The following is a 27,744-nucleotide window of genomic DNA, read 5'->3' on the forward strand; positions in this document are numbered from 1 at the left end:
CGAGTATTGAAGAAACGTAATGATATGGCCATCTTGTGGTAAAGATAGAATTTAAGCTTTTCGAATCGAGTGACATTTTTTATGTTATGTGTATTACTATAAAAAAAATTATGTAAATCAAATATTTGTGAAAACTGAAGAAACTATTGTACTCGATAAATATGTGTATAATTAATTAAACTCATGTATAATTCAGAAACACATCTAAATGACAGTGTTCCAATAATATGTGTATCAGCTGTTTTAATAATCAGAATACATCAGAGATATTGAATATTTATAATTTACGTAAATCATATAAATCATACGATCTCCATTAATCGATTGATTCTTATTTTAAGAGACAGCCTTTTTATATACAATGCTCTGTAATCGCGAGGAGAAAGACTTGTGAATAACCTATTAGTTAGAAATATCGACGCTATATCGTGCACCGTACTCTATCTTGACCGAATGAAAAATTCAAAGGCGATGACCTCCGGCGAAATCGAGTTATCGGTAAGTTTAGAACCGCCGAAGTAACTACTGTTGATAGATAGGTACATCCGATAATCCGAGCATCCGGTATCGATTCATTTATCAAATTATAACATTCGCCGCGACCGCAACCGACAACAACTGTATACTAAAGTCTCGCGAAGAGTGGGCAACTTCCTATTTCCTTCGGTCCAAGCTCTCAAGAGGGTCTTGGCCGCTTCTTATAAAAACTAATTATCGGGATTCTTGTGTATTAACTCGGGGAGATGAATTGTCATTTGCGACAGAGATTCTTTATTCGCGTTTCGCGGCGAAGTCGTCGGTACTAATTAAATAGTCGGTCCTCGGGTTGTACAAGCCCCTCCTCCCCCCTTTGCCTCCCCCTCGTCACGTTAACTTCCGGAGGACGTGCCCCGGAATTGTCGGGAAAGAAGTTTCCTTATCTCGCGAGATGTGCGGAAAGAAAGATTTCATCGCGGGCGGACTTCGCTTCGCGTGATTTATTGCCCGCTAACTGCTTATTGTAATTGCAGATGAGGGCATCCATTATTGTTATTATCAGCGTCGGGCACGGAGACAGGACGCGGGATTTAGAAAGTGCTCTCCGCCTTATCGTCGCGCGAAATGAGAATTTCTGTTCGTCGCGGTGGCGCGGCTAGAATTTTTAATGGCACTTACAGCGGAACTTATCGCGTATAGCGACTTCTCTCTCTCTCTCTCGTTCCATTTCTGTTAACATAAAATTTCCCTTCTTATACTTTCGCACTCTTAAAATATGCATCGTCGTTACGTAACATTTCAGATATGCATCCGGCAAATTTACATTACAACGGCTTCGACGTAATAATCAAATTATTACATTAATTAGATTCTGATTATTTTTTGAAATAAAATTATAATTGAAAAATTAAAATCTCCCTTTTTTTCGACGTGCATTTTTCTCCTATGAATGGCTTTTATTATTTCGAGAAAAAAATGGCAACTTGATTTCACGTGAAACATTTATGTTTGTAGGATAATCGCAATTTATTTATACACGAAAAGAATGATTCTCCATCAATGATTTAAAAGATCGATAACAAAGTATAAAAGCGTAATTATTTTCGCTGCTTCTATTATTTCGGTCGTCCATTGTAATAAGCAAATTTTCCTGCTAAAACACACAATATTTGATTGACTAGCGTATCGCGATACTGAAACAGTTAAGAGACTTTGATCGCCAGTGCTAGTGTTCTCTCTTCGTTCTAGTTTCCATTGTTTGATGATGACCGCTTGTTAGTATTTCACGCTCTATACGCGCACCATATAGAGATGATATGGACTCAAAGTGTTTAACGAGCTTCTTCCTTCGTTCTTTTTTTCCCTTATTCTTCCTTCCGCAGACGCCCCGTTAGACGTCTTTATAATTGCTCGCCGCAAATGGATGGCTATTAATGTTATACGTCTATTCGCCGTTCCGGCTGCAACGTCTTAATAACCGCGATGTGCAAATAACCATCTCATCTATGATGCACTCCCTAAATATCTTCTCTCTCGTGATTCCATGTAGCGTGTGTTTTAACAATTGTTTATTTACAGGAGTTTTTAGATAAGGTTTTAGATGTTCCTTTAAACGTTAATGAACAATTTCAATAACAATGTTATATAGGTAGTTTTATCATATATTCGTCGAGATATAAATAGAATGTAGAGAAAAAAATTTAAATTATTTTGACGAGAATTTTTAGTGGTTATAGGAATTTTAGATTCGAGTGTAGACCCCGGTCATTGAAACGCTAGCTATAAACATGAAGGTATAATGCGCCGGTATACAACCGTTTGCGTAACAGTAATGCCTCAGGGTCAATTGCATCAAAAGCCTGTGCAGCTAACTGTAGTTCCTCTCTAATCTCTTTACGGTTATATTATAAGTAGAAAATTTAGCTCATTATGCGATAGCGCTAATGCGATAACGCTGATAAAACAGATTTTTATCATGTGCAACGCGAGCGTTAGACTAATTATATTTTAAAAGAATGAGCGTAATATATAATATTCGTTGTATAATAAGCGTTTGATCTTGAAATACGGTGCAAAACTTACAGCAGATTAGAGCATTTTTAATCAATTACATATTTGATTTTTGATTCGAGCACTGTATATATTTCTTTTTATTATAATAGAGCTAGCTTAAGCTTAATCAAACTAACTCTCTTCTCTCTTTGAATGTAAACTCCTGTTAAACAGTTCAAAAAATAATCCGGACTACAACAACAACTTGGCACATAATTAGCAGTAAATTAATTGAATTAGGTGCAACTTGATTCAACGATGGGGGACCAGAGAAGTTAACAGATAATATGAAAGTGTCGATATAAGATATCAAAAGTATAATCGATAAGATGAAAGAGAAAATTCTTCTCCGTGTAAAAAATGATATATAAATGATGTGTGACATACATATAGTATACTAATATTTCGCTTCCTATAATAATTGTGTAAAGTCTCGAGCGCGAACAAATCGGAAACATCACCGCTATCCCATCGCATGCATCGCATCGGTCCGCTTGAAATACAGAGCCGTGGAACGTATAAAAGCTATTGCCTTTACGAGTGGACTATTTTTGCCGGGCGCCGCATTGCCCTGACCCACCACCCTCCTCCTCCCTAATCTAAGGCGCGAGCATCTATAATGCATGCCGACCGGGGCCGTGAGGGTATTTCTAATCCCACGCAACCCCCCTCTCGTGGGGCGTAGATAGAGAGTCGAAATATCGGGCGTCGAAGTAGCGCGAGCGCGTTCTGTTTTCCAAAGGGGGCGAACACCAGGCTTGTACATACACCCTCGCCAACCCTCCTGTCCTTCGCGCGCGGCGTGAGTCACGCGAGAAACGGCTGCGCGATCGTCGAAGATCTCTCTCGCGACGAGACGGAAACGGTAAAGGGATAAGATAGCTTGGAAACTCAATCCCCTTGCGTGCGAAAATTTCCGTACCCGGGCAAAAATCTTTAAAGCCGCCCTCCCTCGATAGGGGCGACGATATTACACGCGACGAGAAGTTGCGGGTTATTATTTATCAACGACTTGAAAAAAAGAAAAAAAGAAAGGAAAACGATTTTAACACAAAGCGTGGATGGCAAAGGTAATATATTTTATACGCCAACAAAAATAATATATAGGGAAATATTGTTCAAATTCTCTATTTTATTATATATTATGCAGTTCATTACAAAGTAAAATTAAATTTCGTTACTCCCGCTATTTCTTTTGTAATGTAAAATAATGAAAATAATATTCTCGATATAAAAGATAAATTTTTATATACAAATATCAGGTTTAATATGGGAAAATTGCTATAGAATAAATTATGAAATAAAATTCAAAGAATTGTTTAAACAGTTCATGTTATATTCAGATAGGCGTACAAAATAAAAAGCTTAAAAGTCGCGCAATATCGAGCAAGATAAAAAAAGAAATATATAGGAAACCCATCAAGAGTGTTAATAGAACGACCTGGTATGAGTGTTTCGCTGCCGCGAAATGAGAATGCAATCGAGCGGGAGACCTCTGGAATAATAACAATAATAACACAGAACGCATTGTCGGGCCCTTCGATACCGCACAGGGAGCGCCATTTATTTCTAATGGCAGTTTTCTGCTTCGCTTTCTCTCTCTCTCTCCCCGCAAAATGAGATCGCCGCCCCTTTTACGCCCGACTTCTCGATGATACATGTTCGCGACGAGCTTTTCCTCCCGCTTTCACGCAGGGCAACGGCACGCGGAAACAGCATCCACAGGACTGGATCGAACGATGCATTATTTATCCGGAATCTAAAACGAGAGTAATCGGCCGCGTCGAAAGATCGCACACGAGCTCATTTCAGGAGAATGGAATGGATTTCCTGCAAAACCGGGGAGGTTTAGACCTCGCGATCGAGGAAAACGAGCAACGGATTCTTCCAATCATTTTGTTCGATCGCTTCGAAGCATCCTTGTCGCGAAATTGCAATTTTAGTAATAATTTTAGTAATGAGAGATGCTTCTGTTATTTCGATTGCATTTAGTGGGAGATAATTGAATAGCGAAAAGAAAGATATTCGAAGCAACGATAGAATTATCCCTTTCTAAAAAAAAAAAAAAAAAAACAACATGTTAAGTCGATTCTCGCAAGTATTGTTGCCTCTTTTCCGCGATGCTGATTGACTGTCTCGATGCGTTATATTCCTAATATCGAGAAGCTGTCATCGCGAGAGTTAGCAGTTTGACAGTTTAAACAAAATAAAATAAAATAATATGTTTTATATAATATATTTTAATACTTTAAATTCGATTAATATTTTTGATGAGTTATCAGCTGATGTCTGTCAAAAAATATTAATCGCAGATAAAATATTATAACATATTATATTACTTACAAAATATTATTATTTTAATTGTAATATGTTGTAAATAATATATGTTATAATATGTATTTATGATATATACTTTTTCCGCGATTAATATTTTTTGACAGAAATCAGCTGATAACTGTCAAAAATATTAATCGAATTTAAAGTATTAAAACTTATTATAATATTATTTTATTTTATTTTATTTTAAACAAACTGTCAAACTGCTAACCCTCGCGATGACAGCCTCTTGATGAGATTGTCCAAAATAAAATAAAATAAAATAAAATAATAATGTTTTAAATAATATGTTATAATATTTTAAACTCGGTTAATATTTTTGACAGTTATTAGCTGATAACTGTCAAGAATATTAATCAAGTTTAAAGTATTATAACAAATTTAAAACATTAATATTATTTTATTTAATTTTATTGCGGACTAACTGTTAAACTGCTAACCCTCGCGATGAGCGATGACAGCCTCTTGATACTATGAATATAACAACGCGTATCGAGATAGTTGATCAGCATCGCGGAAAAGAGGCAACAATACTTCGAGACTTTCGAGAATCGACTTAATATGCCTGCCTTTTTTTAGAAAGGGAAAATGTATTTAAATAAATAGTTATTTAGATATAAATTTATTTGAATTCTTAAGAATGTAAAATTATTTTTAATTTTTAATACTTGGATATTTAAGATTTATTAACAATATAAAAAAATCGTTATTTTTATAGTAATATCTTATTTTATCAACTGTAGTAATAAACATGTAGGTAGATAATTCCATTAAAAAATAATTCAATAAGCTTCTTAGAATTATTTTCATGACATAATTTATTTGAATAAATTATTTAAATAAATTATTTGAATAAATTATTTAAATAAATTATTTGAATAAATTATATCATGAAAATAATTCTAAGAAGCTTATTGAGTTACTTTTTAATGTAATTATCTACCTACATATTTATTACTATAGTTGATAAAATAAGATATTACTATAAAAATTAAGATTTTTTTTATATTATTAATAAATGACTTCTTAAATATCCAAGTATTGAAAATTAAAAATAATTTTACATTATAAATTAACAAATTATAATTGTGAGCTAATTAACAGTCAAACATCGCTTAATTTGTAAGCTATTGTGCATAGAAAATGCACTCAAATAGACAATATAAGATATATTGTTCACCATCAAAAATATATGTATATGTTTGTACCTTTTGATACGCTTGAAAATTCAACACTCACCAATTTGATGTGCGGAATTGTAGACAATGTTAATCTGTAAAATATAAAGTATAAATATTATATAAAACAATTATTAAAATATTTAAATCATTTATATTTATAATATTTCAAATCATTTTTTGAAATATTAAAATTAATTAAAAAATTTAAATATTTATTTTAATGTTTCAAAAAATGATTATATATATATATGCGCATAGTTAACTTTTGTTATTTACTTTAAGATATTAAAAAACTATATGATTTGCAAAGAAATGTTTTTAAAAGGAAGATTGAAATAATTATAAAAAATATTTAAATTAAAATATTTTACTATTTATTTTTACTATTAAATATTTTAATTAAATTCATTATTATACAGCAATATAAAATTTGAATCATTATCGCGAAGATAAATAGATAATCTCACAAATAACAAATAAAAAGTTAAATAAATTATAAATTATATTTACCCAATCGTTGCTCCGCCGTTGCCTGATGCCGCCCGGGCCACCTCTCTCTCTCTCTCTCTCCGCACCGTTCCTTTAGGGTTATGGCACTCACTCGAAACATTTGGACTCGCGTAATTTTTATCGTTCGCGACGCGCGGCGACGCCCGGATTTTAGATACATCACATTTCGACGCGTTTCGGTAAAACGCGAGAATCGCGAGAGCTTATTCGCGCGCGAATAAAACCGATGCTCTGTTTTTGCGTCGCCGCTTTTTTCAAGGCCCACTTATCGGAAGGCCTCATCGAACGACGATGATGCGGCGACTACTTCACGATGCACTCGGAGTCGCCGATATTCCAAGAAATGGGGACTACATTTCACTATGTTTTATATATCACAATTCAACGACGTAGAAATCGGATCGACAATGCCGAAAAACTCCGGAAATTCGCGTCGAAAGCGCAACGGTAATTCGATCCGCCCTTGTACATAGAAGACTCGCTCGCGTAATGTACTCGCCCGTGCGATCGCGATCACGATGTCGGTACACGATTTCGCGACGCGATCGGATTTGTACGATAATTAAGTACGTAAAAACACTAAACTCACACTCGTACTGTCGCGGACCCGGCGATGAGCGTGCAAACGTTGATCGCGAACAACCGAAAATGCACCTAACAACAGACAGGCTTGTGCCAGTTACGGGACGTGCATCACGCCAAGGTTGCGAAGTCGTAATGGCGGTGGTCGCGTCGTACGTGCGAACTCGGAGCTCGGCTCGACTCGGCTCGGCTCGGTTCGGCTCGGCTCGGCTTAGCTCGACTCGGCTCGGCGGTCCGGAAACTCCGACTTGACGACCTTGACGTGTTGCGCATCCTGTAACAGGCAGGCACCAGGTATCAGTACTGCTGTTGTGTACTTTTTCGGTATAACATATTATTATTTTAATTTTTATAACATATTATTTTAAAAATTAATTAACAAATAAACGCCTTAGGCTTGTTTCTACCAACGTCGGTTAACTTAAACCTCCGGTTAAACTATATCTTTGTCTCTTTTTAAGAACGTATCTGAAAAAAGACAAAGATAGAGTTTAACCGTAGGTTAAAGTTAACCGACGTTGGTAGAAACAGGCCTTAGTCAGCTGATTACTGACAAAAAATATTAATAAGATGTTAATTTGTTAATTAAATTTTAAAATAATAATGTGTTATAAAATGTAAAATAGTAATATGTTGTAAATAATATGTTATAATGACCTATCTGCATATGTCATATAACCTATCTCTTGTGTTGTCATTATAACATATTATTTACAACATATTATTATTTTACATTTTATAACACTAGAACAACACAATCGCGCGCTACGCGATTATAATATGCCGTTTTCATTAAAGTTTTAAAAATCGCACATAAGAATCGATTCCACTTAGGCCCGTTCTACAATACGTCGTATGTCGCGGTCGGATGTCGGAACGTAAGCGATGGTCCAATGAGAAAATTTCGTTTTCGAAAACGAAAGTAAAATTTCGATAAAAACGGCATGTAGACATTAGATATAATAAACTCGATTATAAATCTATATAAATTCGATGATTTTAAACATGCAGCACTTGGAAGATCGATATAGGAAAAAAGGATCTAATGGCTCGATTATTGTCACCGAAAAATTCGCTCAATTATTGTCACTTGAAATTTCGCTCTAATACGCAATAAAATTACGAAATAATCTCACAATTTATTCAGAAGACGTTACTATTGCGAATAATTGCGTTAATTTGGTTTGATTATCTCTTTGTCGGCGTACCTGAATGGATTATTATCGGAGCTCGAAGTTTCTGCGTCTTTACGCCATGGCGGTCCCGTGCGAGAAAGGAACATGAAGTTGCTGCAAAAGCGCGCATAGCATGTTCGACCAATCAGAATAAAGAAAACTTCCTGCATCCTGATTGGTTAAACAAACGAAGTATTTGTAGCGTTAAGGCCCGTTCTACAATACGTCGTATGTCGCGGTGGATGTCGGAACGTAAGCGATGGTCCAATGAGAAAATTTCGACGAAATTTTCTCATTGGACCATCGCTTCGTTTTCGAAAACGAAATTTTCTCATTGGACCATCGCTTACGTTCCGACATCCACCGCGACATACGACGTATTGTAGAACGGGCCTTAACGCTACAAATACTTCGTTTGTTTAACCAATCAGGATGCAGGAAGTTTTCTTTATTCTGATTGGTCGAACATGCTATGCGCGCTTTTGCAACAACTTCCTGTTTCTCTTTCGCGCGAAACCGCCACATCGTGAAGAAGCAGAAATTACGAGCTCCGATAATAATCCGTTCAGGTAAGCCGACAAAGAGATAATCGAACCAAATTGACGCGATTATTCGCAATAGCATTGTCTTCTGAATCAATTGTGAGATTATTTCGTAATTTTATTGCGTATTAGAGCGAAATTTCAAGTGACAATAATTGAGCGAATTTTTCGGTGACAATAATCGAGCCATTAGATCCTTTTTTCCTATATCGATCTTCCAAGTGCTGCATGTTTAAAATCATCGAATTTATATAGATTTATAATCGAGTTTATTATATCTAATGTCTACATGCCGTTTTTATCGAAATTTTACTTAAAAAAATCCTGCTTAAGAATCGATTGCGCACCCTGCTTGTTACGCGCGCTTCTGCAGCAACTTCATGTTCCTTTCTCGCACGGGACCGCCATGGCGTAAAGACGCAGAAACTTCGAGCTCCGATAATAATCCATTCAGGTACGCCGACAAAGAGATAATCAAACCAAATTAACGCAATTATTCGCAATAGTAACGTCTTCTGAATAAATTGTGAGATTATTTCGTAATTTTATTGTATATTAGACCGAAATTTCAAGTGACAAAAATCAAGTAATTTTCGGTAAAGATAATCGAGTCATTAGAGCCTCTCAGTGCTTGTACATTTAGAGGCAAATTTACATATAGATTTATATATGTATGAATTATATCGCATTTATTATTATATCTACGTGTTGTTTTTTATTAAAATTTTGCTCGAAAATTCTGCTTAAGAATCGGATCATAAAACAAGTTGTTCCAGATTGATAAATCATCCTCGTGAGCATTTTTTTTCTTTTTAATTATTCGCGAAATGTAGAAAAGTCTAATTTTCTTAAAAATCGCGATTACACAGCGCGTTGAAACAGCAAACGATATGAGTGCACTCTATCTAAAATTATAAATGCTTCAAAGCATTTAATTGACCAATTAAAAAAAAAAAATGTCTCTTTTATTTTGATTAATCAAATAATTCAAAACATTGTAATTTTAGTGGAGTGTAATATTTATCACAATGCCTATTGTTTTAATTCATACGATCGCGGTCTAGATGCGATTATTATATATTTATTTATGTAATAATTTTTTAAGATTTTTAAAACTGGATTTGTATGTTATTATTAGCCTAAGTAATTTACTGAAGGTAGACATGCACATAATATAAATTTGCCTTTTAGATAGTTTTACTGTATCAGTAACTATTTATCCCAGTAGTAGCATTGGAGGCGAATTATTTATTATGATGAAACGTCCTCTAGTCTCGTGATTTTGAGTTTTGACTCTTCACGATGACAGAGACATACGTTCACATAAATGTTGCGTATGTTACCCTGACTTGTCGAGGGGATTATTGTCAACAATAATACCCCCCTCTCAATGGGTACACCTTGACGTGGTGAGAGGACTCTAGTACCTGGATGGATAATCCCTTATGATATTTCTTATGATTTATCATAAAGGATGATTCTGAATGGGAAGCTAAGTTACCCAAATTTCTACCAAGAGAGGAGGCGGAAGCTCGGGCGGAAGATATCGGACGACAGCAAGGCACAACTGTGAAGTAAAACAAATTAAAATATATAACATTTCTTTTAGGAAAAACGCATAATTTTTGTTATATTTGTTTAAGTATCTCTTTATATATGTATTTTTTATTTGTTACAGGGAGCATTGCTGATAAGCTGCGCGCTTGACTGCGAGATTCTCGAGTATCGAATGGACGTTGATTCGTGCGATTATAGCTTTCGAATCGTTTCTTCTCATTGTGCAATGTACGCGAAATACGCGTGTAATTCACGCGTCGCGTCGGGAGTGCCGTTTAAAGTGTCGGGCGATTGTAATTATTCGTGTTTTCGCGAGTGTCGTGAGTGCTACCATTGACCAAGAGAGGAGGAGGAGGCCCGGGGAGGCATCAGGCGACAGCGGGGCAACTGTGAGGTATGCAAAATATCTAAAAATATTTTTTTCTAAATTGTATTGAGATATTCGACCGTTTCAGACTTTCGAAAACACCTGTACACACACATACACCCCCCTCCCCCCCACACATGTATATACATAATTTGAATATTTTGTTTTCAGATCAATGTGTGTGCTGTATACTACAACTCTGCTATTGCACGTATCGGTGAGTGAGAAATTGTTTATTTCGATCGAATTGAAAAAAATTATATTTCCTTTCTAAAAAAGGCATGTTAAGTCGATTCTCGCAAGTATTGTTGCATCTTTTTCGCGATGCTGATTGACTGTTTCGATTCGCATTGTGCGTTATATTTGTAGCATCGAGAGGCTGTCATCGCGAGAGTTAGTATAGTTGGACAGTTTGTTCAAAATAAAATTAAATGAAATAATATGTTTTATAAATAATATATGTTATAATACTTTAAACTCGATTAATATTCTTGACAGTTATCAGCTGATTTCTGTCAAAAAATATTAGTCGCAGATAGGTCATTATAACATATTATTTATAACATATTATTATTTTACATTTGATATAACATCTTATTATTTTGAAAATTAATTAACAAATTAACGCTTTAATCAGCTCATATCTGTCAAAAAATATTAATAAAGCATTAATTTGCTAATTAAATTTTAAAATATAATAAGACGTTATAAAATGTAAAATAGTAATATGTTGTAAATAATATGTTATAATGCCGTATCTGCGATTAATATTTTTTAATAGAAATCAGCTCATAACTGCCAAAAATATTAATCAAGTTTAAAGAATTATGACATATTATTTAAAACACAGCTGATTTTTGTCAAAAAATATTAATAAAACGTTAATTAACTAATTAAATTTTGAAATAATAAAATGTTATAAAATGTAAATTAGTAATATGTTGTAAATAATATATTATGATGCCTTATCTGTGAGAAATCAGCTGATAACTGTCAAAAATATTAATCGGGTTAGAAGAATTATGACATATTATTTAAAACATATTATTATTTTATTTTTTATAACATATTATTATTTTAAAATTTAATTAGCAAATTTTCGCTCTATTAATATTTTTTGACAGAAATCAGCTGATTAAAGCGTTAATTTGCAAATTAATTTTTAAAATAATGTTATAAAAATTAAAATAGTAATATGTTTTAAATAATGTTCATTTTATAATATTTTTGACAGTTATCAGCTGATTGCTATCAAATAATATTGATTGATCAAAAATAAGATATTATAACATATTATTCACAACATATTACTATTTCAATTTTTTACCATCTTATTATTTTAAAATTTAATTAGCAAATTAACGAAATCAGTTGATTTCTGTGAAAAAATATTAATCGTTTAAACAAACTTTATATTATTTTTTTTAAAAATATTATTCTTTTTAACATAAAATTGGAGAATTGCGCGCGCTACACGCGCGCTTGTATTTCCAATTTCATTTCTAACTGATTTTTAGTCTTGATTGTTAAAATGTTTTATTGTTGAGAAATAATAATAATTTCGTGAAACGAGTCTATTTCAATGAAATTTACACAAAGTTTGCAAATGTAATAGTTTTACAATATTTCGCATAAATGTAGAATATATTTATGCGGCGACACGTAAATTTAATTTATCACTGCATTCCTCGGAGACAAATTTCGGTATTAGAATTTTTGATTATAGAAATATGGAAATTCGCGTGACATTATTGTATTTTGTCTGTAAAATACAAATTGAAAGAAAACAGAGAGAAACAATCTACTCGTTTGCCTCGATAATGTACTTTATGGATCTCAAAAGGAAGCATTTCAAACTCTCTAAAAAAGAAACACCAATAGTCGAACAATGCCACGGTCTCTTCTCGTTCTCGGGAAAACCTTATCGGACGATAAATCGAATCGAGATGATTCGACACAAATTACGAACGTTCTATTCTCTAACGAGCAGATATTCGTGTCGCTCTCTATGCATGGAGGAAGAACTCGCATCTTAAAATTCCTCTGCTTCGCATTATACCGTTCTGGTCAATTTCTCTCTCTGTGGTATTTACATATATTTTCCCACACAATATTCTATAGCGAAATTTTTAGTCTTGAGTTTTTTACACGGTTGTCAAAATAGTTTGAATATCATATAGTTTTCATTGAATAAAATCATAGATTAACATTACAATGAGATTAATTATCTAGAGAGATATGTGAAAAATAACCATTTTATTTCTACAAATCTTTTCAATCTTATCAATTAAAAAACACTTTTCTCGCAATATATATATAATATATATATATATATTCGGCTTATTTTCTTAAAAATAAAAATGGACATATATTGTTCGTCGCGAAATCTCTACAAATCTCTCGTTAGGCGCGGAGGATATCTTTTCGATAGGGATACCGTGATGAAATTTTAAACAGCATCTATGGGGCTCATAAATAGAATTTTTACAAAGTTTCGCGAGACATTAAGGGTCCCGTTTTATTTCTCCCGGGAAAGAGCGAACTTTGCAGCGCCGCTTAAACCATCGTCGTCGGCTTGCACTCCGGCTATATACGCATAGAAAGGATATCAGCGTTGGCTTATATTCCCGAGACAGATATAAATTCATACGGATGACGAAGTGGGGGACCCATTAGTCGCAGCCTAACGCGGGATCTAACCGAAAGCCGGCGCGAATCTTTTCATTTGCATGTTTACGGTGGCTCGGGGTATTTATCGTCCGACAAAAGTTTGCGGCGACCACCCAGGGAAGAGAGCGGCGCCGAACCAGGGGCGGACGAGAGGGAGATAGAGAAAGCATTTGTTATAGTCTGACACGAGACAAACGAGTAGTTGATTATGCGGGCATATTGTCGCGGTGTCTCGCGAATTTCATAGAAACGGCAATCAACGTCGCGCAATTTACCCGCGTTTAAATATATTTCGCCGTAATCTACGCGGACAAATTGAGATTTTTATATATATCTTAAATATCTTTTTTTTCTGCTTCATATTATTTAATTTATACATGTATTATATAATATTATATGTATAATTTATATATATAAATTTATAAAATAATTTATATATAGGATATATTATATAATAATATATAATTTATATATATGTATCATTAAAGTATATGTAGAATATATGCCTTATCAGTCGCAGATATTTTTATAATCATACTGAAAGTTGATATTTAATGCTAATCGCGTGTTATAAAAATTGCCACGTAGAGGAAACGAAATTCGTCGAAGAAAATCCTATACAAAATGTCAATTTTATAACGGGATCCGAACATATATTATTCTTCTATTGTCCAGAGAGCTTATTTTTTTCTGTTAACATGTATAGTTATATATTGTGTGTTGAATAAGAATTTTTAATATTTAATGTATAAAGGTTCTTTTTCGCGTACAAAATATTCTTCCCCGAAGAATGTCCGAAGAATCTATAAGCCACGTTAAACGCCCACGTAATTGCTTGTCAATACTGTAGCCTCACAACAGCACAATGACGTGTCCGATGATACGCGAAGCCTGACATCGTCATGCGGCAGATTAAAACGCTCTTATATAAAGTATATAAATTCCTGCGGATATTACAAAATTTCCGAGCAATAGTAGACGTGATAGGAATATTGTGATAAGATACGTTATTTAATCAGAGAGCACATTGCTCTCTGATTGCTTGGTACATACTTTATTTCGTGAATTCACGTTTTCGAATCACAAAATTAATTATAGACGCAGAGATGCAAGATTATAGTTTCCAAATATTATAACGCAAATGCCGGAAATCCTACCAGCCGGCTAATTATAAAATTCAGCGGTTTCACGCAGACGAAGGTTGTTCTCCATTCGCCTTTATTACCTTATCAGCTACGATCTAGAAAATCCAGCGGCATCTGTTGCCCCAAAAAAAAAAAAAAGTAAAAGGCCAAGAGAGGGGTTCACGCAATCCGAGGCACGCACGGTTGTTCATTTAGGAAGGTGCAATCTTGCTGGACCAATCGCGAGTCCAAACGATTCTCTCATCTCGTTCCTCTGCGCCTCGATTCCGTTTAAGAGTATTCGGAAAAAAATTCTAGAGCGGCTCTATATACACGACCTCTCTATATATGTATGCGCAAGGAAATCCCTGGAAGAAAAAGGTGGCATCGATTATCGATCGGTCTGATCTTCCAAATACCCGGCTATCGATCGGATCAATCTCGCGTTCGGGAGGAGAGAGAGAAGGGACGGAGGGGAAAAAGCCGATGCTTCTGACCATCGTAAATGAAACTGGTTCCGATTTTATTATACGGCTGAATGTGTGTAAACGTGCTCGACCACACGCACTAAAACGCGCGTCACTTCCTCTCTTTCTCTCTTCCGCTGTACTTTTCCCCGTCTGATTATCGATACGTCTCTCGCGAGTTAAGCGACCTTCCAAATGAACAGTTTCGTGCCGCAGTCATCGATCCGACCTTCCGTCTCTTTATATGCTTATCTAACGCTTATCTGGGTTTCGATAAAATTGACGGAAGTTTCGGTATTTTATAACAGCAGTTTGCGTGACTTGTAAAAATTTAGAAAAAATACCTACTATACGTCTGCCGATCGTTAAATTGTCACGTCGTTGAAACGGAAGCGTCAAGTTATATCTTGTTAATCAACATCTCGAGCGCTCGTAAAAATTTGACGAACATATAAGTCGAATTTATGTTGGTCGTATTATTATTATCCTTCCTGCTGTCACTTACTGTCAATTAATAATGTGACTTTATTATTTCAATTTTCAGCTTTATATAACTAACTCTATATATATATATTGTGTTTACAGTGAAAAAGCCTTCTATATATTCAGAGGAACTCGTTTCTCAGTCAATATTGCGCGACTAAATTAAAGCAATTTTAGATGACACTAGCATACATTTAGACGACCTTCGTGCACATTTAATTAGTTGAAATTTCGTCGCGCTAAAATTGTCACGTTCTTCGCGGTTTCCTGTGCCTATATGCGCGCGTTATCAAATATTTACGTCTTCCTACACATACATACATACATATTACGCATGCTCGTATTATTATTATTTCAGCGTATCTCTCTCACGACTTTGGATCGATACCTTCTCGAGTCAATCGGGCAGGAATGCGCGTGTATTTATTATCGTTCAACCCCCAACCCCTTCCAACCCTGAAAGTCGATCCAAGGACGCGATTAGTCATTATTAGAGCGCCTCGTGACCGAGTAAAATTGAGATCGCGATAAAAAACAGCCGAGACGCAACTGCTTGTAGATTATTTACTCATTCGATCTCGTATAAAATCGCGCTTACGTCGTCGTTTCGCCTTCGTCGGCCTCGCGAGAAAAAAAAATGAATCTTATTTTCCGCTCGATAGCGAGACAGAGAGAAAAGCGGGAGAAACACGCGCCCCGGTCACCGTTATGACGATATAATGTACAGTGACACTACCGTGGACCTTTTATGAGCGAAGCGTGCGAAATTTATGTGCAATATGTGGCGCATCGTCCCTTCTTCTCCTGGCGTTTCTCTCCTCTCGCGACGAGAGGAGGAGAAAAAAATCGCGCGCGCACTCGGGGATGCCGTCATATAACGTAGTCGACAAGAATATTCGGAAGGGAATGAGAGAAAGAAAAAAAAGAGGCATTGCGAAATATTACAACTGTCGAGATTTATGCGGCGGTAAATAAATCCGCGCTGTGTACCTAATTGGATCCTTCCCGTGTAACCGTGTCGAATAACTTCGATTTTTGCCGATAACTCGTCCGTAACGAGCCTACTGTCCGGCCCCGGCTCGGGGTTTCGCCAAAATGACATTTTTTTATCTCGTCGTCGCCTCCGATTTAGATATACCGTTTATCGTTTAATGGCGAATAATTGTGCGAAGAGCGAGAAGAAGCGAAATCGAGATTATTAATGTTTCTATAAAGAGCGTGCATATTTAAAAATGAGAGAACATTTTTTATACATACACGATAATTGCGATTAATTAGAATAATATTAATAACGTTTAGTCGAAAATATTAATTTATAAAATTTGCGAAAAAAAATTGTCATTTTTGTAATACAAAATATAATTCGATTTATACATATATGTATCGCACAAACTTGTGGGGATTTAACGTATACAATGTTACACGAGTAATAAATGCTACAGGAATATGAATAAAATTATATAGTGGTTTTGATAACCGCGAATACCATCGAAAATCCGGAGACAATGCTTGAATGCAAGAATGCAAGTACGATCCTGCATTGTCTGCATGTTCAGTAGAAACGGCCCATTTGCACCCTATATGATCTTATATGTGCAGTCAGTGTATTGCATGCGCATTGTGTAAAACTGCATTATTGTGGAAAAATAAGCATAGAAAATTTCTCGAGACAACGTATACGCAGATTTACTTTCTGCATCCTCTTCAATTCCCATGAAGCATTTCAGATTCCCGGTTTAAAAATTTCAAAATTGTCAATATTAATCTTTCCCATACACACACACACACACACACACCCATACATACCGCAGAGAGTATCGAAGAATATTTTCCACGGGGAGAGCAGAAGAAATCTTTGTAGATCTTAAAGCGTCCAGCCGGCGGTTCTTCGCGACTCTCGGAAATACGCTCTTTTGTCGAGCGAGAAGGCGAGTCATTCTCTGCGATTCTAGACGTAGGCAAAAGAAACTCTGCGTCTCGCTATATTGACTCGGAGAGGACCCCTCATCTCCTCCCTTTCCTCTCTCTCTTTCTCTCTCTTTCCGCCAGTCTTTCTCGCTGGAGCGGAGTCTGAGGACTGGGATTGCGGGTCAGCTGTCATTTCCCAGGCAGAGCAAACAGCTATAGCGACCGTCATGACCTCCCCTAAACCCATCCACCGATAGTTAATTCCCGGGGTGCGGAATATTTACCCGGGCTACTACACTAGCTGCCGATTTATACTTCGCGATCTTTCTTCGTAATGCGAACAGTCGATACGCCACGAGTGTCGATCTGTGTCGATCTGTGGCGATCAGCGAATTGATCGCCCAAAGCTAGATCAGAAAACTACACGAATGTAACAAACGAATATTAACGGAATTGTCATATAATGTGATAGACGCGTTTCCTGTGCATATACATAGACTATAAAAAATAATTATTTAAATATATTTTTTATTTTGTTTAAATAAGCTATTATTAAAAAAAATTTTTTTCTTTTGCGAAGATGAGTCAAAAAAATATCTGCTCAAATACATATTTATTTATTAGAATAAAATGCGAATTCTCGTGATATGGTAGTATTTAAATATTTTATTGCCCCTTTAATGAAGAGAGAAAGAATCATTTCAATTGATTAATGAAAATTACATTATATTTGAAATATTTATTTTTGATTTGTATAAAAATTAATTAAATATTTCACAAATAGAATTTTAATTAATATGTATAACTAAATTATTGTATCTCACATTATTTATATGATTCATTCATTTATATGACGCACAAAAATATTTTTTATATTCTTTTGTTTTAAATACTATATTTCTCGCCCATCTCTGAGCAATCGTATAAAATCGTATATTGAGATAAGAAAGTAGATTTTTATATGACACGCTCGCGTTACATTTTTTAAATTCTACCTTTAATTAACAACGTGAACATTTACCTGGATACGTTTATCTCTCTTCTAGCGATTTTGTTAACTTTTCGAGATAATTTGTAAAGTAAATTATTTTACTCGGGAACGACTGATGCGATGTCATTTAAACGCGTCAAACGTAATATGAAGATAGTTCATCAAGCAAACTGCGAACAAGGGTGTATGAATATTTGTGGATCGCACAGTTAGAGAGACAGAGCGCGCATACATCGTCGGTTAAGAGTTTACTAAAATAAAAAAAATAAATAAAAAATCGAAAAAGAAAAAGAAGAAAACAAAAAAATATGCGCGTAATATAGCTCGAAATTGCGCGGGCGAATATGCATATTCTATATGCAGTTTGGAGAGAGCGCGTATGCGAATACGTCATACATTACTTGAATATGCGAGCTTTGAACCGGGGCTCTCTTCTCTCACACGTTATATATGCATATTCGACATTTCTGCGGTTACACGGCGTATGTATACGCGCCGCGACTATTATACATGCAGTTTATACGTAAAACATTCTCTCCTCCTCTCTCTCTCTCTCCTGGAACCTGGAAAAATATACGGTCGGCGTCTCGTTTAACGGCGGAGATTTGTCGAAATGGTATGTTTCATTTCAAACGCCCGGGCGTTTATACACCGATCCAATGTTTATCGAGTAAAAAGGTGCATTACGGAATAACGTGCCGCGAATAAATTGCCATGAAAATATTTTCGTACCCGTGTTTGCCCTCGTTTACCTGATATGTGTCTGCGAATTTACTTCGAATTCCTTTTACGTGGATACCTCTTCCCGATCGATCGCGTTGCTTTTTAAATGGTTCCCGGTCCGTCTCTCGTAGGCCTAAATTAACCGGTGCCCGATTCCACATTCCACTATATATCATCGAGTGGGAAAGGATTCGCGCTAATCGATAGAATTTTATGGGTCCGTTTTAATAGTCGCGCGAATTTCGTAAAGCTTAGTATTCATGATGCCGCTTGTAGCATAATTAATACAAGCACTTCGGGACAGAGAGAGAGCATCTGCAAACTAAATTTGAATTTAAAATAAAGCCAACAAAACGGCAAACTGTACTTGAGTAAACGATTTCGAGAATCAGCAAATAGTTGTTTAATTCTCCCCTTACATTTTTCATTATATGACTTTAGAGATTCGTTTCCACACAATTTTTCCAACAGGTTACAAATCTTAAACTATCTACATCACACGTGCACTCGTCTTTACGAACGTGGTTTGACCGATTTGAATTTCTTTTGCGTTGCGAAAAACGGCAGCAGCAGCAGCAGTTATAAATAATAACGCAAACAGGCGCTTACAAATTCATTGTTTATAAATAAAGACGTTGTAACGTCGGTTATCCCGACTAACTCCTTAATTATGCGCCAAGATAGAGACGCGCTGTATAAATTGGCGTTGGCGTTAAGAGCCCAATAGAGGATAATTTACGCCTGGCGAGCGCGAGCTGGGTATTTTATTTCACGCGGCTCGTCGGCGCTTAAGAGACGGCCGTGAGAATAAATTAAGGCGCTTTAAAATTAACAAGCCTAGACGATAACCTTTCGCTTGGGAAAATGAAATGTTTATGATCGCGCGCGCGAGGTGCCGCGCCGAAATTTTCGGTCTCTTCTCCCTCTATAAAACGGGTTTGCGAGAGAAACGTCAGATCGGACGGCGGATAAAGCGAGGCGATTCGAGGCCGAATCGACGAGTAACACCGGCGAGTCACGTTTGCCGCGAGAAATCCGGTTAGATTCGCGATTCCGGAGGGAACCGGTTTTTATCGAGACGCGTAACGGCAATCCTTAACAATCCATTCGCATGGAAATCCGTTTTATCCGTTTTATCGTGAGCCCGAGAGGAGATTTGGGAGGATACCGGTATTGACGGTCCACCTCTCCGACCGGCCGGGTATCCTTCTCGAGTATCTGTCGGGTAATTAACCTCCGTAACCTGACGTGACTTCGCGATCCGACGTATCGATCATAACGTATCTGGCTGAATTTTTTACTCGGATATCTCTCTCGCGAGAAGGACAGGAACTTAATTAAAGGTTTTAATATCATAGACACGCGTCGATATTTCTCTATCCTAGTTTCGTGATTCATCTCTCTCTCCCTCTTTCATCACGCTTGTCGAGCTATTATTATCGCGTTTCGGACCGCGTATTTAAAAATCGACCTTGTTAGAGGCATTGACAGGCAGGATCTCTCTGGCCGGCTTTCTTGGCCGGATATTTTGTTTACTCCGCGCACGTCGCGTCTTACAAGTAACAATCCATCCGTATAGTAACTGTAGCCTGCTGTCACAGAAACGACGGGCCTTTGCCTAAACGAGTACCTCCGAGCCCCTTGGGTGGGCCTATACGGATATACGTGGCGGCAAGAATGCCACGGCAAGCATTGTGCAGCCGCGAACGTGTGCCATCATCGAGGGCCTTTGAACGCCGGGCCAGAGATCTCGTAAAGTCGAACAAACGCTTCCGCTCGTCAGACCCTTCGTCAACGAAACAGAATATACTTTGAATTGAATCGGTGACTTCGGAAGCGCGTTATGAGCCCAATTTTGACAATTTTAACTTCACATCCATCTCTCTTTCTCGCGTTATTTTGTCTGGCGATGTCGAATGAGAAGTGTTCCCGTTATATGATCAAAATATATCTAGTCGAATTCAAAGAGCTTTTGTATTTTTTCTCAAAAAATTGTGTTTTAATAAACGCGACTCTCTCAAATCATTCGTCGTTCAATTATAAATAAATAAATAAATAAATATGTAGAGCAACTGAGTTGATGAAAAATAAATACCGCAATATTTACATTGTAACGGAGCTAATAGGAGTTCGTGATCGTTGTAGAGAGTAGAGAAGAATCTCGGGAGGTTTCGCAACGATTTCATGACATAATTAATAGCGACTCCTCGCGCAGAGATACGTCCGTCGATTAGGGAGATCGCGAAATATCTCCGAACATCATCGTCACGGACGTCGGCGGTTTGGCTTTTATGAAATTCAAATTCCGACGGAGGGAGAAACCGCGGGATAGATTCGAGCTACATACATATTCTCTCCCGTGGGAAGCGCTCGTTATTATTTACATCGGATCGAGAGACAGACCTAAAAGACGCGTGGCAGCCTGTAATCAGCGATGTATTACTTAGCCTCGAAATTGCACACGCGATGCCGGGACCGAGCTTTATCGCAAAAGCTCGATACGGGGCCCGCATCGTAACCTCGCGAGATACCGTAATGAGCACTTGCGGCTGAATCCGCCGCGGATAAATTATCGAATGATCGCGGATTTTTTATCGCGAGAGATATCCTTCCGCGATCGAGGAATCTCTCTTTCTTCGAGAGAAAGGGAGAGACTCCCGAAAGATTAAATTAATCTTTTCATTCTCAGTGAAATAACACGTTCATTCGCCGATCCACGACTAATTTCGACAACAAATTAATCGATATTAAATTTTCTTATTCTTTTTCTATATATTTCGTGTACGTGTGTCGATGCGTCTTGCTTAACACGAGTTTTACAGTATGCATTTTTTCGCAAAAGAAATTGGTAAAATCAATTTCGTTATAAAATAAGGTTGAAAGGTCATTTGTTATGTCAATATTTGAGAATAACTTTTAAGACTCTTGGATTTAAATTTAACCTGCTCCTGGAATATTCCGTTTTAAGTACGTCTGCGGGTCATCGTGATTTTTTTCATCGGTATAATTTTGAATCAATACGATCCGGATTTATAATTAAATTCCCACGATACAAATCCTCTTTCCCGACTCCGATACAATAAAGTCGGTATTAAGGGGATGTTTTTGATCGTAACACAGTGGGACGTAAGTCGCGATATTGTATAGTATTGCTTCCTTGTTCCCGACGAACCACTGACCGATTAGTCGCAGATACGCTACTTTAAGATACGACGCTTTCAAAGGCGCGGAAGGGTTTCTCTTTTTTTTTTTTTAAGTCGTAGGTGTCGCGTTTCTCCCACCTTTACGTGGCTTTTTTTACGTCGCGAGTATTTCCATCGCAGTGGGGGTGTCGGCCAGAGAGTTCCTTTCACAATGAATGCTAAATTCAACGTCGTTCCCCTTGTCGTGCCACGACGTCCATAGCGATTCGAAGAGACGGAGAAGATAGCCACGATACGAGTGCATAAAGGAGAAGGAATCGCCAACAATGAGCTAACAATGAAGTATCGTGCACCCCGCTGCCTGTCAACCGCCAGACTTCTCCGTTTTGTGGGGAACCCCCATTTATATATTTTCCTAACATACCTGACTCGATGCGGTCAGAGTTTCTCAAGCTCAAATCACCACTCGACTGGTGAGAAAACCCATAACTCTCTCTCTCTCTACGTACATATTTCACGAAACGCGAAGATGCATCTTTACAACGGAACCCGGACTGTATAAAATATCGCGATTTCGCTGCCAACGGATGTGTGCATTAGGGAAATCATTTTAAAGCAAAAATTCGACGTGTGTTGAAGTTTTATCTTTTAGAAAGAGAGGGGAGCGAGGAAGAGAAAGAAGGAGATAATATATTATCAATAAAATATTTTATATATATTATATTAAGAAATATCACACAAAATTATTTGTTAAAAATTAATACATAAATCATAATATAATAATGATTAATTTATCAATTGTTTTTAAATATCATTTCCAAGATACTGAGTTTATGCGTAAAATAATATTTCGTCATTCAAAATTACTTTTGATGCGAGTTTAAGTTGGCTTTTAGCGGCCAGTTTTAATTTATAAGTAGATCCGAGTTTAAGTTCCCTTTTAGCGGCCAGTTTTAATTTATAAGTAGATCCGAGTTAAATTTCCAAAAACGTATTAATTATGCGAGTACGCGATCTCGTTGCAAAATATATTTTCAAGGAAAAGCCGCTCGTCGTTTCCACCGCTAGAATGAGCATCCCTGGGAATGTTTCTTGAGCAGCACAATACGGAATAATAGGATTACATAAACAACGGCAACAAGGTATTGTGGCCAGGTAGATAGGTAGGTAGGTAGGTAGGTGGGTAGAAAGTTAGATAGGTAGGTAGGTAGAGGGTAGGTATAGGGTAGAGAGAGAGACCGAGAGAGAGAGAGAGAGAGAGAGAGAGAGAGAAGACGGTCGCCTTAGGTGCCGGAGCCAGAGGTGCAGTTGGCCAGGAGACATTCGCCAGATTGCATCCCGTATTGAGCTGATACTTTGTGGATTTCGGACAATAAAATCGCTACCACTACACCGACGCGTTGTCGTTGGCGGTCGATTCTCCGCGGTTGCTTTCATTCGATCGCAGCGACGACACAACCGTTTTCCCTTCAACGGGGCCTCCCATTACCCAAGGGGGGGCCCGTCGCTGTGCCCCTCGGGAGGATCCTCTATCTATCGTATATATATACCCGCGGCACCCCATGCTCCAGTCAATGGTCGATGCATTGTCAAAATATTGGCGGCGATCGGATCGCGCGGTCCATTGTGTGCCTCCCTTTCCCTCCACCTCCCCTGTTTCATGCCTCGGGCTGACTTTTTTCCAAAGCTGCGAAGAGAAAGAGGAAGAGACCCGCCGCAATTTTCCGAGGATCTTCCTACGGGACCGCGGTCGCTCACACGCCGCGGTCTGCGGTTTCCCGGCATGTATGTATCTCCTACCGCATTGCGTACCCGGGGGCACGTGACTTCTTCATCCCGCCGCGGCGCGCTCCTTTCCCGAGGAGCCAGGCGAGGATCGTCGATGCGCGACCTTACAGCCCCGGTAACTCGAGATACTGTTGTTCGCTCGCGATATAAACACACGGCGATTACGAGCTTTCCGTCCGCGCCGAATATTACGGCGAATATGAGAATACAACCGCAGGGGAGGAAGAAAAGAATTGGGATAATGCATGTTATAATCTTGCACACATACACACCCACAGGCGCGTGTAAACATTGCAATTGTAAATGGTTTCTTCAAAATATCAATTTCTTCATCGCGCAAAAAAAATATAACTTTTTTCATATATAATTTTTTTAAATTTGCTTATCGTATATAATTCCCGAAATGATATTTAAAATACAATATTAAATTCTATCCAATTTTGTTAAATCACTGGCGTAACTGGGATCGTATTTACTTAAGTTTTTCGATTCAGATTCAATTGTGTGGAGAATGTATAATGGAGAAAAAACATATTTTTATCCTTAAATAAGCAAAATCTGAAATATATTCTATTTGAAAAAAAATCTACTACATGTATACATAGAAAATAGAGAGATCAAAATAAAAAAGAGTAAGACAAATAAATTCGTAAAACAACACAGATCTCGAAATTTACAACACAAGGTGAACTATCAACCTGAATGTCCTGAATCAATATATGCAAATATTGAATATGCTAGTATTTACAAAATTTTTACTCCGTCAACGTGGTGTCGTTGCTTTTACGATCAAGATAATCATCAATATGCACTTCCAAAAGCTTTGATGTGTATTGCAAATATTCCTGTTTTATTGACCGATGGATTTTATCTCACCACAGAGGAATAGATTTATCAATCACACACGTACATTATACTTATTTAACACCTATATATGCTAGACACACGCTACTGCAAATGTAACTTTCGTTTAATTTGCAAAAAAAATATAAAAAAATAAAAAAAGAATCCCCACGCAAAGCGAAATAAAAATATCAAGTATGAAAAATATCAGTATGAAAAAACATATTGGATACTTTGAAATATTGTATATCTTTCTCTCGAAACACTGAATAATAAGTAAAACGTGATAAAATCCTTTATAGTATCATAAAAAAATAAGTTTCATAGAGCATATTTAATAATTGGCATTTATTAGATAATATGCGCGGAAATCAATTTTGTGAAATAAGCCTAAAACTGTAGGCAAAACTTTCTCTCCAATTATCTACAAATTATTTCACAATATAATGTAAACGGATAAAAAATACAAAACTATCAGATTTTACACACACACATATTTGCATTTGTGTATTTTGATAAAAAATGTTCTCACATAAAAATTTTATTTATTTCAATTATATATATAAAAAAATAAATCATTTAAATGTAAATTAATAACAACAAAGCTATAAAATATTCCATGCAAATCTAAAAATATAATTAAAATGTCTATGCGACATATTATAATATATATATAAAATTATTATTATTATTGCATGTGTGTGTGTATTTATTTATACAATATACTTTCCCTTAAACGATCGAAAAACTGCGAAATGACGCATTGATTCTTCATCGCTTATTGGTTTCGTTACATCGCGATTCCCAAGGATTCGAAGAGACGAGCCGGCGTCGCTTCGCGTTAAAAGAGGAAGCGTAGAATCGCTTATCCCGTCGATCGTTGAGCGAAACGTCCTCCGGCAAACCGCAAACTACCGGCCGTAATCTAACCGCGACGCGGTTATAAGGACGGTTTTGAAAAAAACCATTCTTGTCGAAAGAAACCGAGAGAGAAAGAGAGAGAGCGCCTACTCTATCTAGAATAGGCATTCCTCGAGCGTACGCGGGATAATCACGCGCATCAATTACTCTGCGAATTATGATGCCCATCTGCGGCGGCGAACGATTTATGACGAAAATTGGACATCCGCTTTATCTGCGAGCTATCTCACAACGCGGGCTCCCACTTTTTACGCATACGGATCTAACTCATCGCTTTTAACGGATATATTCATTGCAGAAGTATCTGTATGCGCGTCTCATGTACGTCCCTCGGCGAGAGATTATCCGTATTTCCCCCTTCTGTGTGCGAATTTCGCGTACATGTATGAGCGATTCGCAATAGAAACCGCGTAACACGTGTCATTAAAAAATTCTCCAACTTTACAAATAGAACGGAATTAAAAACCAATTCAAGTGTGTTCAAATAAAAAAAATCTGACATAGAACCATCAATCTGGGGATGTAGTAACTGTAAAGTCTTTTCCCTTCTGCCAATCATCTCGACAAAAAAAAATTCGTATACATATATAATAATTGTTTAATTATTTAATCTAAAGCCTGTATTCGCATTCTTTTGTTAAGGTCAAAACGCACATGCTCTCTCTATCTCATTACGTCAAATAAGCGTTGCGAAACTCATTCATCCTACAAAGGGGCGAGGCAACCCTGTATTACGTATCATGCAAGATTCACTAACCAGAGATTCCCTCAAGAGGATATACAAACCTGTTTTTAGTACGACTTTACGCGTGCCTCTCTCTCCAGAAATTTCGGAAGCCCCTGACGATGTCTCGGGAGCGTCGAGCCACCTCCTACCACCGCTTGCGAAACGTCTTAATTATGAAAGGTAATCTCGCTCCGGCTGCCTCGCGGCGCCACGTGGTTCCGATTTAATAATCATGAAATTATATTTCCGATCGCGCACAATCAGTCGCGTCAGATCGTCCTTTTTTGCGGACTCCTGCGGCTCGGACGATCTCACGATCTCACCTCCATCACGTCCGGCCCGAGGTATTAATGAGCGACGAACCGTTTAATTGGCTTTGGAAGAGCCAATCGCTTTCGGTATCGCGATTATCCCCTCTTCGAAGCGCGATAATCCTCGTGGACCGATATAATACGATTCTGTCGAAGAGTGTCGGCTGTATTAAAAACGATTCTCCTTCTCTCTCTAATCTGCATCAACATCTGACATACGGTGGACTCATAAGCGACCACCACCGCTCCATCTGCCACCCTTTATTCCTGCCCTTTAAATTTCTCTCTCGAAGCATCGCGTGACGAACCCAGCATCCCGCGTTTATGTCGCAAGTGGAAAAATCCTGGGTATTTATAGCTCCGTATTTTTCGTTTATTTTGAAAATAAGCGCAAGAAGGAACGTCACTTAAAATTCTGGCGCGGCCGAAAAATGTGAAACATCGTTCTACTTTCGGCTCGCAGAGCCGACCGGAAAATCGGTTTGAAATAAGTTAAAAAATATCTCTCTCTCTTTCTCCGACAAGAGATCCTACCCTTTATTCAGACACAAACCGGTGTGTGACGAACGTAAAAGTATTTCCTCGATAAAAGTCGCCACACAAACACACAGATACACGCGCGCGCGCGCGAACGCGGATATGCTGTATTCCGCGGTCTCCTTTTGTTCATGGAAGATACGTATGAAGCGTGACAAAACGCGCGCGGACTCGAGAAAGTCTACGCGTTTTGTCACGCAGGAACATTTGGGCGACATATTCGTGGCAAACGAATCGTGACGGGCCCTCCTCTCTTCTCAAAAGAATATTCACAATGGGCACGTCGCGCTCGCGCGGGACCAGCCTTTATCTTTGAGATGTTCTCACC

At 37.3% G+C, this 27,744-nt stretch overlaps 1 protein-coding gene across 1 annotated transcript in view; it reads right to left on the reverse strand.

The window, feature by feature from the left end:
• Positions 1-6,619: 6,619 nt before the first annotated feature.
• Positions 6,620-27,744, reverse strand: part of LOC145941515 (uncharacterized) — a 175,234-nt gene continuing 154,109 nt past the window's right edge. The window contains exon 8 of the mRNA XM_083047624.1: positions 6,620-7,413. The gene's annotated coding sequence lies outside the window, so the exon portion shown is untranslated. The remainder of the gene's footprint in view (positions 7,414-27,744) is intronic.

The sequence above is a fragment of the Prenolepis imparis genome, unplaced genomic scaffold, assembly GCF_030444845.1.
Source record: "Prenolepis imparis isolate NDT839.2.m4 unplaced genomic scaffold, iyPreImpa1.0 SCAF_10, whole genome shotgun sequence".
Taxonomy (NCBI): Eukaryota; Metazoa; Arthropoda; class Insecta; order Hymenoptera; family Formicidae; genus Prenolepis; species Prenolepis imparis.